Consider the following 13,649-nt stretch of genomic DNA (forward strand, 5'->3'; position numbering starts at 1 on the left):
TGGATGTGTGCATCCAAAAACAGCACAGGGGGCCTAGCCAGGTTAGTAGCTCTGGAAGTGCTATGTGGACTCCCCAGAGGGGAAGTTTGTCTGATGTCCGGGCTGCTACCCAAATTCTATTGGATGAAGTGGCTGGGAGTTTCTGCATTATTAAGGTGAACTCAAGCAAAATGGACTCAGAGCTCATTTCAGAACAATAACTCCTTTAAGTGTGTGCAGTTCTATTCTTTTCTCCCCCTGAACAGAGTGACAGTGAACGAGTGTGATCCTGTGCAAAGGAACTTGTCTTAGCAGTGGTCCAGTGGTCTCTCTAAGAGACCATGTATGGGTAAAGCAATTTGTCTGGTTCAGCTCCCTGCTCCTCCCTCTCCAGAGCTGAGCAGAATCTCTTCTGCTGAAACGGTTGTTCCACTTTCTGCTTTCTATATTTGTACAGCAGCAGCAGCAGGCCAGCTAGCTAGGCAGTGGGGCCAGCCCGATGTGCCCTCAGCATTTGCTGAGCAGAATTGAGAGCCAGGGCTTACATTCTCTCTTGTTGCGTCCGTCTGTCTGTCTCTGCGTCTCGGGACAACTGGTGAAAGGTGATCTGTTTGTATCTTTTTTTTTTTTTTTCTTTTTTTTTTTTCTTATGTGAAATGCAGTTCCTCCAGGCTGGGAGTCCAGGGATCCAGAGTGGAGGAGTACAGGCAGTTGTCTTGCAGGACAGTATGTAGTGGGTGACAGTGGCATTAGAGAAACACAGTTTCAGCCACTGAAAGACCTGCTGTCTTTTGGGATGAGGATTTTAATGTGCCTTCTTTGGAGAGTGATTAGCCAGAGCCTGTGCCTTTCCATAAAAGGTCTGTTGTCACTGTCTGCCATAAAGATTAATGAAAGCTAGATCCTGTCTTGGAAGAACTGAATGCTGTCTTTACTAGTTATGGGCAAATGGGATTAAGAGGAGCTAGACCCTGGCTAGCCTCGTTTTGAATAAGGAGCTGGTGCTGAAGGATGGGGTTGCAGGAAATAAGTTGTTAGGAAACTTGTAGCTAGGACTTCCCTGACTGTGCGTTTGCATAAACTTTGTCTTAAGGCCCTGCACACACTGGAATGACTATTCACAATTGCTTTTCTTAGTAGTAGATCAGGTGCATAAATAGTGCCAGAACTCTGTTAGTTGTTGACCCTGGAATAGACTGTTGGTAGGATGTTCTTTGAGTGGCTGAAGGGTGCTCAAAATAGTGGCAGCAACTGGATCCACTGTTAACACTGACAACAAAGTTTTTGAGAGGGAGAAAAAATGAAGGAAATAGGCTATAGGATATATTTCCTGTCTTATAGAGGATGTTGTCTGTTTACAAATTCTGCTCCCTTTGTAATATTTTTGGCCTTTTGTTTCTGGAATTTGAAACAGAAGACAGCATCTGTCTGAAGTCATTCTTGAAGACCATGGTCCATAAACTGAGCCTGAATTATTTTTCTTTCCTACCACAGCTGTGTCTTCAGTGTATTTCCTCCTGAGAAGATTATCAGTTTTGGAAGAAGCAAATTTGAGAGGCAAATTGGGGGATCTTGACTGCCCAGCTCTCAGAATTGCACTGTCTGCAGGCAGGGAACTGTGATTGATGTGTGACAGAGGATCATCTCATTCTAGAACTCAAGCAACATTGTTCCATTGCTGTTTTCTGATCATTATTTAACAGGGACATGCTGCAGGAGCTGTTCTATCTTATTCTGGAAAACTTTGAGAGTTTGTTGTAAATACACGGACACTGGGACTTCAAGATGGCTGTCTGAAGTGCTCAGATATGTTTGCAAATTCCAGGGTTGTCTTAAAGCCCTCTGCCTTTCTTCACTTTTTTTCGCTTGCCAATTCCCCAGTTTACATGCTTTAATTTATAGTGGCCAGGGTGAAATGAGAAAACCACAGTCTAAGCAGTCTCTGAGTTTACAATACCAAGTAAAAGCAGATCTCAGTACTGTTTGATGCTAGTGATGAGAGTTGTACAATTCATTTACTTTAAAGTGTTTTCTGGTAGCATGTTTAATTTTTGCTTGTAGTCTTGCAGCAAGAAAGGCTCTGAAAGGGCACTGTTTGATATTTTAAAAATATCATTTGTCCATTCTGTGAAAGATGTCATGCTGAATGAGTAGAACACTGAAGAAATAAATGTTCACCAAGGGTATTGAGTAGATGAAAGATAAAGCCAGGTTGTAGAATGGCACTTGAGTATTTAAATCTTCCATTTTGTAAGAATCTTCCTAAAGGCAATGTGTAAGAAAGTGACATTGTTCAGACCTGAGCTAAGATGTCTGTTGTGTTTCTTGTAAGGCAGATGCTTTGAACTGCATATATGGTAAATTTGTCTTGCACCTATTGCTCTGCAGTGCAAAAAAAGTTAGGTTAATGCTCTGCCTGTTTCCAGAAGTTCAAGTGATTGATGCAGTAAAATTTAATGCTTGAGATGTCTAAGGACAGGAAAGCGTATTTGCCATGTATACTGTGAGTTTAAGGGGAAATACGCAGGGATCCATTCTGCATTGACTGGGTTGTCACCCCATTTGCAGAAAAGGTTTTATCAAGATCGGAGACAACTGGGAAAATTAACTTTTATCTGACATCCTTTGAGAATCTTGAAATTCCACACAAAGGGGTAATTTTTTGCTTTCTTCTTACCTTACTGCCTTTGTTCTTTACAAAAGTATTGTTTGGGTGGTGGTGTTTGTTTTTTTCTTTTGAGGTGTTGTAACCATGCAGTTGAATAACAAAGTTAGCTTAAGGATGGGTTTGCAGGAAGATGATGATTTTGAATTCTGGTGTTCATTTGAAGTTAGTTGGCTTTTTATCAGCATTTCTGAGTTTATTGCAGATATTAAACTCCAGGAAGAACATGTGAGAAGTGGAAGTTGAAAAAGCTTTGCTTATGATTTTAAAAAGCTGGATCATATGGTTTAGTGAAGGATAGGGAGTGATGTGGCTTTAGATGTTAGTCAGTCCACTGACAAAGAATTGGGACAGTAAAGGTCGTTATATGGAAGAGTAATCATATGCTTCATACAGGTATAGTGTGTTCTTAACAGAAGTAGTGGAAGCCTAATGTATCACCTGAGGCATTTGAAAATAATTAATCAGTAGATACTGATGTGAAATTTGGTGCCTAACTCTGATGCAGTTTCATGAGGAATTTGAATGTGCATACGTTAATGTTGCTCTGAAAGAGGCTTGTTCCATCCTTCACGTGTTTCCCCTTTCCTTTTTGCTGCCAAGAACATTTGTCTGCTTGTGTGGTGAATTCAATCAGAAAACATGTCCTGGGTTAAAACCCTGTTGTTGGTGAGCTAGATCACATCTGGATCTTCTGTTTTCTCAGATTGTGATGAGGTGGAGGTGGATAGCTGGTGAGAAAAGAGTGGTGCTGTATTCTTTTGTCAAGAGCATCACCTTAAACTGGCTCTGCAGTAAGAATATCATGGTCTATTTCTTTGTGTTTCTGCCCTGTTTGTATCTAGTCTTTACTGAGAGCTTATATCCATACCTCTCTAGTACCGTAACCAAAAGAAAAGTGAAGTAAGAATTGTTTGCATGTGCTGCTTGCTTTGGCACATAACCGTTGGTTCTAAGCAAGGAGGTACTAAGTGTTGTCATCACATACTTTCTAATGAACACAATGATACATGCTGTGTCTGGCGCTGTTGTACAGAGAAGCCTGCTGTTTATTAGGCAAGAAACTGGTGAACTTTTCTGGTATGAGGACAGAGAGAAAATAATGTGCCACATGGACTGTTGCTACTTCTGGGGTTTTGATTCGGGAGGTATGAGGTGCCTTCAGAATTTAAATATGAGGTATAGAAACCCTGAGAATCCAGCAAGATATACAGGGTTTCATGTCTATCTTGAGCCCTCATACAGCCAAAACTGTATTTATAGCACTTGTTTTTGTTGCAAAGTTTCTGGAGTCTCCTCCTCTAGCAGTGGAAACCAGCTGATGTCAGGCTGTGCCTTCCAGGAGAAGTGAATGGAAAGAATTGGTGGAGAAGTGAAGAATGTCTTTCACGTGCATGAAACTACAAGCAAGCACTGGGTCTCTCCAGTTTTTGGTAAAGTGCATTGACACTCATGACACCCTTTCTTCCACCACCAAGCTAATGTCTAAGATCGAGTGACAGATCCAGCCTTGTGCTGCAGGAAGGCTTTCTGAGACCTGAGGAAGAGAGAGGAGCAGGCAAAGCTGTGCTGGCACAAGACTCAGCAGGCATTAAACGCCACAGGCAGACAGCCTGGAATGGGTTTTTCAGGGTCACAAAACGGGCCGTAAGGATAGTTTGTGGAGTGAAAGGCTGCGAATATTATTAGGAAATACATTCTATTGGTCATGTTCAGATGTTTGTAACTAAGAGTGAAAATCAGGATTCTTCCGACAGGGTAAACTTCATCTCAAGTGTGACATTGCATTTGTGAATAGTGTTCAGACAAAAATAACGCTCCAAAGGTGCTATATGCATTTAGACATTGATGTGTTTTCAATAGGGACTAGGTTGTAAGTTGCAGTTTTGGTTTTCAGTTTCCGGGTGTTTTTTCCTGTGTTAATTGCAATGGTTTGTATTCTTCAGATAGTATATAAAGATACTGAAGACAGAGGTAGATACTACAAAAAGAAATATGTATGCACAAATGATGACAAATGAGAGAGGTTCACGACGTTGCAGATTTTAGTTCAGTTGGATTTTTGAACAAAAGTCACAACATTTCTATGCCAGTGTTCCCACAGTGTTTGCCTCTGAAAAAGTAGTAGAAAGTATTTTTTAAAGCTTCAGCTCTACAGACCCACTATTGAATCTCTGGAAATTTTAGTAAAAATTACTTGTTGTTGGAAGTGACTTGAATCACTATTCATTCCTGATCTATTTACTTTTGCAGAGGTTTGACTTCTATGCCTATTAGAGAAAGACAAAATGAAAAAGAAAACAATTAAGAAAACCCAAGCAAACAAAAAAACCAACCCAAAACAAACAAAAAATCAAATTGAACATATTTTTGCTGATTGATTTTTCAAGCATGGTTATGGCAGATTCTGCATAGTAGAATTCATAGCAAGTATTTGTCTAATGTAAGCCAAGTGAGAGATACCAACAATCTGAAGGTAAAGGAGTCTTTCTTAGCTGTACTTCTTCGGCATAAAATATAAATGTTTATACATTTTTCAAATACAGAATTTCAAGATGGCTCAGAATTTTGTACTCTGCTTGTTTCTGATCTTCCAAACTTGAGACACCAACATTATTTTCCCTCTGAAGCTGGAAACAGATGCACTATATCATCTTTTGGTGTGTTGGGCCTGGTGGTTCAGGATAGTGACTGTATTTAGGGATCCTTGTGGGGACACCTGCAATACATTGCCTTCACTGTTTGGATTTTGTGCAAGGAAAAGAGAGAAGGTGTAAGTACATTGTAAAATGTCCACCTAAACACTGCAAGAGGATGATTCTCCCACAGAGTTTTTCTTTAACCTTGCCTTAATGGTAGGTAAGTGAAAGTGTCACTATTTGAATCTTGTGGCTGAAATGAATAAAGTTGTTTACATTCAACTAGTGCTGTTGCTTCTAGAAGTAGACTTAGTGGTTAAACTGAGAACATAGTTTCTCCTTGTTATGTGTCAATCTCTAACTCAAGAAAACACATATAACTTTGTTCTTTGTAAGGTCTTCTATGGCATGTACAACATCCATAAAGCAAAGCATGAAAGTGTTTTCTGAGTATTTTGAAAAGTAAATAAAATGTTGTGTTGGTGTGCACCTGCTTGTATTTGCAGGTCTTGAGATTCTTTGAGAGTCTCCTAATGCACAACGTGGAAGGATATAGCAAGCTTAAATATCTTCTTGGTGAGATTCTTTGGGTTTTATTAACATACAAATGTTTTGTGGAATGTTTTTTACGTGAAGTTGGGTACTAGGTTTTCAGCTGAGATGCAGCTGTAACAGTGTGATAATACTCTTTGATTTGTGTTCAGTATTTTGTCACGAGTCCTCAAAACACCTTTTTACAAAGAAAACAAATGGGATAATCATGCTATACAAATGGAATCTCTTGGGACCGTAAAGTGCCTTGTCCAATGTTGTTCTGTTCCACAGTTTGTAATGGAACTCATCTTTGGAGCACAGGTCTCATGTTTTTGATGGTAGGCCACAGGATTGTTTTTGCATTCTTAGAGTGTGTATCTTGACGCTTATTATAGGATGTAAGGCTAATGATTGATCTCAGGAATGTTTAAGCTGTAATTGCTGACTGGGAATGAACAGACATTGCAGATGTGGTCTGCCTCCCAAGTCTTAAGTATTTTATGATGTTCTGGTTACAATAACTTGAAGCACAGCATTTGAAACGTTTTCCTTTTTTTTTCAGTCTGCAGTGCTCCCAAAATGTGCATCTCTTTTCTTTATCTTGATTTTCCCATTATATACTGAGTTAAACGAAACTGCATTCTTACAGTCAAACATACTATTGTGCATAGTTCAGCTGGCCTCCTTACTAACTGCATGGCTTGTCTGCTTAGTGGTGTGGACATGAGCACTTGTGCTGGCAGTACTGAGGAGAACAGCTCTTTACTGCTCTGCAGAGATGAAGTGAGCAGGTGCAGTGACCAGGAGTTCTTGCACTATGTTAAGCAGGTGTTTCTGATGCTAAGGTGTTGGGTGGTGTAAAGGTTGCAGCAGACAGTGGCAAGAAAGTGTCTGCTTCCTTAGTGAGAGTTTGGTGCTAGAGGAGTTTGTTCTCACTGTGTCTGTCTCGCTGTCTCATAAGGAACATTTCCTAGACAGTGACATTTTCTGTGGATTGTGGCCTGAGCTGTCCAGTAACAAACTTCAGTTTATATGGGTCTCTATATTCATCATCTGACTTACATGCCACCCTTGTTCCTTCACTCTCTAGTGCACTGCTATCTGCCCTTCTCCAGGGAAATAGCTATTTTTATATTTCAAAGTTTTTAGTATTGACCATATTGATACTTTAAAAGTACATAAATCTGCAGTAAGTCCAGGTAGTGTGTAGATTCGTATGAGAGACTGTTGATGCCAGGATGTATCTGAGGTTAGTGATGTGGTCTGTCTGTTGGCCTCTTCATTTGTCAGTGGCAATCTTGACTTTCCACAAACATTAGTTCCTGGAAAGTGTAATGAGAAATCAGAACTAACTGGTCTAGAGAAGTGCTGACTGTGACAGTAATGTCATTGATCAGTATCCATTAAATGACCCTGTGTTCTTTTATATATGGGCCTGGTGAGACTGAAGGTCTGCAACCAAGTGTCAAAGCAGTCTGGCTAGATTTATTTGGCTCATATCCATTGTCTAGTACTTTGTGGCTAGAGCCACTTGTTTTCATTACCTGCTGCAGTTCTATTTATATTATATTGCACAGCAGAAGTTACAACTGTTTGTCAGCAAGAGTGGACGTTACAACTCTTGGATCTGGCAGGGAAAAGTATTAAATCTAAGTGTTAAACCTTTATTTGTCTACATGGAATTTTCAAGTGGTGTCATAGTTCTCGCAGTACTGAACAGAAGCTGAAAGTGATGTTTGTACTCAGATGCAACACTTCAGTTGGGCAATTGAGGAGAAATCTCGTTTGCAAATGCCTTTGCAAGGTGTCCTGCTTCAAACTTGTTAATTGTTTTGCTGTCCTCACTAAGAACCAATGCTCACACATCTACAAAATCAGTTCATGTCTGATGCTGGGCTGGGGTTTGCACAGGAGCTCACTGTCATGTCGGTTCAGTACAGAAGTTGCAGTGCTGTACACATGGTTAGTAGTGTGCTGGCTTTATGTTACCTTTATCAGAGGTAGCCAAGTCCTGGTTTCTTCTGAGAAGAAGCCCAGCTGTCGGATTCTTTGGCTTTTGGGTCACGATTGTCTGGTGTACAAATCAGAGGAAAATATTTGATGTATTATCTTCAGAATGCACTTAAATCAACCATACCAAAACAGTTCTGGTTTGAGAAAGATAAATTATTTAAGAGCATTCTCCCAGGCTTTCTACAGGTGTTTGTCAGATCTGCTGCTTGCTTTTTAAAGTTTTCATTGTCTTAAGTTTTGCCTTTGATTTGGTGAGGTGTGTATTTTTACCCAGAGGTATCCAAGAATTTTGGGTTCCTCTGGCGATGTTAGCTGTACTTTGCTTCCTTTGAAGTTTTTAAATTAATTCTCTAGAGTACTACATAGTTACAGATATGAAGGAAATATTTTCCTTCTAACATGAACAAGTTGTTTACAAGTATTCATTTACATGAGCAGAGAGCTGTGCAGTTCAATTTTTTTCTGAAAGCTGGCTATCGTGAAATATAACTTAGTATTTATGGCAGCTTCCATGGGGTTTAAATATCTGCCAAAAATTTGGTTTAGAAGGAATAAGACAAAAAAATGTTATATGATTTTTTTTTAAGCCAGGTCTGCTAGCAGAGATTTGAGACCTTTTTTTAGCCATAAACAAATATTGTTTAATTAAACTTAAAAAAAAACCCAAACACCAAAGCAATGTGGGTAAGGTGGAAGGAGGTGTCCTCAGGTAGTGTATGTGCTTGAATCACTAGTAGGAGCTTTATAACGTTACTGTGAAATAGAACAAAAATTGGCACGTGAAGTGTTTCCTGCGCAGCAGCTCCAGTAGTACCCTAGAAAAGATACATGTGTCATTTTGAAAACACAAATTTCAGAGAACTGAATTATGTTTCTCAGGATTCATAGATGGATTTTTTTTCTTAAAGGTTATTATTAAAAAAGGCTTTTACATTTAACAATCTGTGTTCCTTTAGAAGGCATAGTATTTTGTTTAATTAAATTAGGAAGAGAGTGAAAGAGTTGAAAATTACAACAAAAAAAGCAATAAAAATTTCTCCAGAGCTTTCCCTCTGGAAAAGAGGGCATGAGTGCATGTGATAACTAACCACCTATCTATTAACAGACAAGTTAGAAGAGGCTATAGATCACTTAATTCACACTTCCCAAAGAACATAGAATAGAGGTTATGAAGAAGACTGTGAAATAGGCATTTTACTCTGTCCCACATGATATCCCGGTCACCAAACTGGAAAAACACAGACTTTATGGAAGGAGCACTGCTGGATAAGGAATTGGCTGAATGATGGCACGCAGGGAGTGGTGATCAACTGCACAACACCCACCTGCAGACCAGTGCCAAGTGACATCCCTCAGGGGTCAGTGCTAGGACCAATGCTGTTTAATATCTTTGTCAGTGATATGGACAGAGGAATCGAGTGCACCCTCAGCAAGTTTGCAGATGATGCCAAGCTGTGTGGCTCAGTCAACTTGCCAGAGGGCAGGCATGCCATCCCAAGGGACCTGGCCAGGCTGGAGAGGCCCATACCAACCTCATGACATTCAGCAAGGCCAAGTGTAAGGTCCTACACCTGGGTTGATGCAAACCCAAGCACAGACACGGTCTGGGTTGCAAATGGCTGAGGAAAAGGACCTGAGAGTCTGGGTTGATGAAAAGCTCAAAATGAGCTGGCAGTGTGAGTGCAACCCAGACAGCCAATCATGTCCTGTACTGCATCAAGGAAAGCATGGCTAGCAGGACAAGGGAGATGATTCTCCCCCTTTATTCTGCTCTCCTCAGACCCCACATGGAGTACTGTGTGCAGTTCTCAAACTGTTAGAGCAAGTCCAGAGGAGAATCACAAAGATGCTCAGAGGGCTGGAGCAGCTCTGATGTAAGGACAGGCTGAGAGAATTGGGGCTCTTCTGCCTGGAGAAGGCTTTGAGGAGACCTTGTAGTGGCCTTCCAGTATCTGAAGGGGACCTACAGGAAGGCTGAGGAGGGACTATTTGACAAGGTCTTGTAATGATGGCTTGAGGAGTAATGGGTTTAAACTGGAAGAGGGGAGATTAAACTAGATGTTAGGAAGAAGTTCTTTACATTGAGGGTGGTGAGACACTGGAACAGGTTGCCCAGGGAGGTTGTGGATGTTCCCTCCCTGGACGTGTTCAAGGCCAGGTTGGATGAGGCCTTGAGCAACCTGTTCTAGTGGGAGGTGTCCCTCCCTATGGCAGGGAGTTGGAACTGAATGATCTTTGCAGTCCCTTCCAACCTAAACCATTCTATTATTCTATAGGAGAAGTATGGAGACTGAAATAGTGTTGAGTAACTTTTCCTTGCAGATGGTTGCAGGTTTTGGTTTAATAACTACAGGTTAGTAGATGGATATGGAGTTTCTGTAAAATGCTACTAGGCTGTCTTGAATGTAGTTCTGCAAAATACCCTCAGAGGAGGTAGACTAGACTATTAAAATAAAAAATAGAGAATTAAAAAATCTGAAGTATATATTTAAATACATGATAGCTTGAGTAGTGGGTCAGTTACTAAAGCTGCAGGAAGAGAATCTTAAATCCCAAATGAGCATCCTCTGCTTACAAGGTGCTGGCATAGAAAGTCTGTATGGTACCTTGTTGGTGATTTGCTTAACATCTAGAAATTACTTTTTTTTGTTTCCATGCGTTGCTAGTTCTTTGTACTCACTAATTCAGAGCTTTTTCCTACCTGCCTGTCTGTACTGTTTTGTATTACAGTTCCCATCTGCTGGCTCATTGTCGTCTGTTAGTGCTACAGATGTTAAAAAAGTGTAGTGTAGGAGTTCAGGATTGTGGGTACTGCTGTTGGTAACTCTGCTTCTGCCGTGAGAGTCAAAAAAGCTGGACAGATAGGATAAGTCCACTAAATGTTAGTAGGAAGCTACAAGGCTTCTGTTCTTAGCCACGTTGTGTTTGCCATCTTTTTGCAGCCTTTGACATGTGCAGCTTCATTTTTGAGTCTAAAGATGGTTCTGTTAACTGATTACTTCTGTTCTTCGAAACATGCTTTGCTTCCACATCCTCAGTATTGTGCAAGATGGAATTAATATTGTAGTGATGAATATTGTCTGATTTTTAACTGTGGAGTACTCTATGTCTGTTTTTATTTTATCTTTTAGAGTGAAGACTGGAACGACTAGAGGGAGGTGCGTAGCTGCAGGTATGAACTAATTTGTATCTCTCAGTTGCATGCTGGGGCTTCCTCAGAGATTCAAGAGAGTAGCTGTTTTTACTTTGAAGTGATGAAAGTAGTCCTTTTCCACTGCAGTGAGCAATGTTCCCTGAACCTTAAACTCTTCCCAGTTTCTTGCCGTAGTACTGTTAAAGGGCTCTGAGAGTGTCAGCGAGATAAGACTGTGAATACAAGTCAGTGGACTTCTTTAGTGCCTTCTATAATTTAATTACTTCAGAAACATAACTGACCAAGGAATGGAAATGTGTGTCTTCACAGCAGTCTCTGGAGCAGAACAGATCTGAAGTAGTACACAAAACTCTAAATGTCAGTTTTAGTGGCACAGCTTTCTGGGAGTTGAGACAAATCTGGCTCTGTGCAGCAGAACAGAACATAGCTTGGTGTGCAAGGATCTTCTGGTGCAGTTTTCCTAATGCCTGAATTACAGTAAAGGTGTCATTCCATGAGACACCTGAGACAGTTCCTCTCCTTCCTCTCCTATGCAGTTTCCAGCTGAGTAGTCCTGTGTCCTTTGGTTATGCTCGGTTCTCATGGTGGTTTGACTGCATGGTAGTCAGCCTGACAACCTGATAAACTCTTTAGTGATCAAGTTGTTTCTCTGGTTTAGCAAGTTGGAGTGGTTTACTGTGTTGTCAGAAGAGTACCACATGAATAGACCAGGCTGCCTGTAACTGTGCACCTTTAGAGCTTCATTCACTTCTGAAGACAGCTGACCTGTAACTGCTGGATTAAGCAACACTATCCTGCTCCAAGCATGGTGATTGTTGCTCTTCTGATGGATCACCTCAGCTATGGCGGAAGGTGATTTAAGGTGTGCTTTAGTCTGTAGACAGCTAAGGAGAGCTTTTGATACTGTTTTGAGAAAACACTTGCTTTATACTATGGTCAGACATTTACTGTAGTTTGCATTAATACCTTATAAACATGAAAAGAACCTTTCTATCAGAAAGAAAACCCATGTGCTCTAAAGTGCAGGATACCCTGTCTCTCCATGTTACTCCTCAAGGGTAGAAAGAGCTGAAGTTGGACTAAGAAACACCTGCATTTTCAAGTGGTTTTCAAGAATTGGTGAATGACCTCTGTGTTTGGAAGTACCAATTTGAGGACATTGATCTCCAGGCTTTGCAGGTGTTACAAAACTTTTGGCTGATTTCCTAAACTATGAGTGCTCTGTACTTTGCCCCTCTTGCTCTTTTGCTGCTCCAATTTGACCTACAGAAGATAGAAAAGAGGAATTACTAGTCATTATATTTGTGATTTCGTCTGAAGAGTTTGTCTTGTTTGAGACAGACTAATCTGTGTTTAGACCTGTTTTTTTCAAATTCCTGAGATCCTGCCTATTACAAAACATAGGTTTAGAATCAACAGATTTAAGTTACCTAAGGAGCATAAAAAACAGATAATTTTGGTAGCAAAGTAGTCATCAGGTTTGCGGTTCTTGAAAATAATTAATGAAATGGTTACTCTGCTCTACCAAAGAGGTAAGCGTTGAAGTGCAAGTGTGATTTGTCATCCATACTTTGTGTCTCATGTTCTGAATTCACTCAGTAAAACAAAAAGGGAATGGAACCCTCAAGCCTTCTGGCTGCCTTAAATGTTCCATCCTGTCTCCTTTTAGTAGTTCTCTGTCCTTTCATAGGGTAGAAATACATGTCCTCACTTCTTACACTGTCATTTCCTTCCTTGTCTCCTGTTGTGTGTCATATTGCTGCCTTTATTTCCTTTTACTATTGTTGTGACCAATCCCACTTTTCCTACTTTCTCAAGAATTTTTTTCTGTCTACATTGCCATAAGTGTCTGTGGGTCTTTCAGATCTCCCTTAGGTACTTAAGATTTCCATAGTTTGTCTCTCAAAAATACAAACATTGTTGTTCTAGCACTGTGATGATGAAAACTCAAATGCTTCCCAGACTCTGTCTGCTGGAATGTTGGCGGATGTTTGAGAAAACAATAATTTTCAACTAACATTTTCTTTTACCTGCCTTTCTGTAGAGCTTAAGCAGTAGCTAAAACGTGGATTTTGCATCTATTCACCAGGAAAAAAACAACCCTACAAGTACAGATAAAAGGTCAAATATTTGGGTTTGAATGTTATTCTTAGCATTTCTATGCCCTCTTGAATAAGGGGAAGAAACTTACAGGCATTCTGCTTTAAAAGTGATTGCCCTGGGATGCTTCTTCATTATATCAATTATTAATGGTAAAATGTCTTGCAAAGAGGGATAAATGTGTGATAATTACTTATTCTCTATCGTTTGCCCAAATTAATTATTCTAGAGAGCGTGTGTTAAAACTTACTGCTATCTGTTCTGCAAAGTAAGGATGCTCTAAAATATTGTAATGCATTAACTGATCTAAATTCATCATTTGGTCATTTGAAAGTCTGCCCATCTACTTGCTTTGTGTCTAGTGTGTTTCATGTAATATCTTCTTAGCCAGGCTTCTGCTGTCTTTCATGTCACAGGAAGTTTTAATTTGTTGTGTGTTTTGGTTTGCTTGTTGTTTGATTGTGTTTGTTTCTTTTCAAATAACTACTATCAAAAAAAAGCTGATAACACTGGTTTTTGTTATCATCTCCATTCCCTTAGCCTGAAAACAACTAAGGAAATATCA

General features: G+C 40.1%; 1 protein-coding gene across 17 annotated transcripts in view; it reads left to right on the forward strand.

Annotated features, from left to right (window-relative positions):
* The window catches only part of CELF1 (CUGBP Elav-like family member 1), a 59,036-nt gene that overhangs the window by 6,630 nt on the left and 38,757 nt on the right, over positions 1–13,649 (forward strand). For 12 of the 17 annotated variants that reach the window (XM_064144548.1, XM_064144559.1, XM_064144539.1 and 9 more), the window contains exon 2: positions 10,962–11,002. The exons of 1 other annotated variant lie outside the window; for it this stretch is intronic. The gene's annotated coding sequence lies outside the window, so the exon portion shown is untranslated. The remainder of the gene's footprint in view (positions 1–10,961; positions 11,003–13,649) is intronic. 4 more of the 17 variants (XM_064144656.1, XM_064144662.1, XM_064144671.1 and 1 more) reach the window with 1 other exon arrangement.

The sequence above is a fragment of the Pogoniulus pusillus genome, chromosome 1, assembly GCF_015220805.1.
Source record: "Pogoniulus pusillus isolate bPogPus1 chromosome 1, bPogPus1.pri, whole genome shotgun sequence".
Classification (NCBI taxonomy): domain Eukaryota; kingdom Metazoa; phylum Chordata; class Aves; order Piciformes; family Lybiidae; genus Pogoniulus; species Pogoniulus pusillus.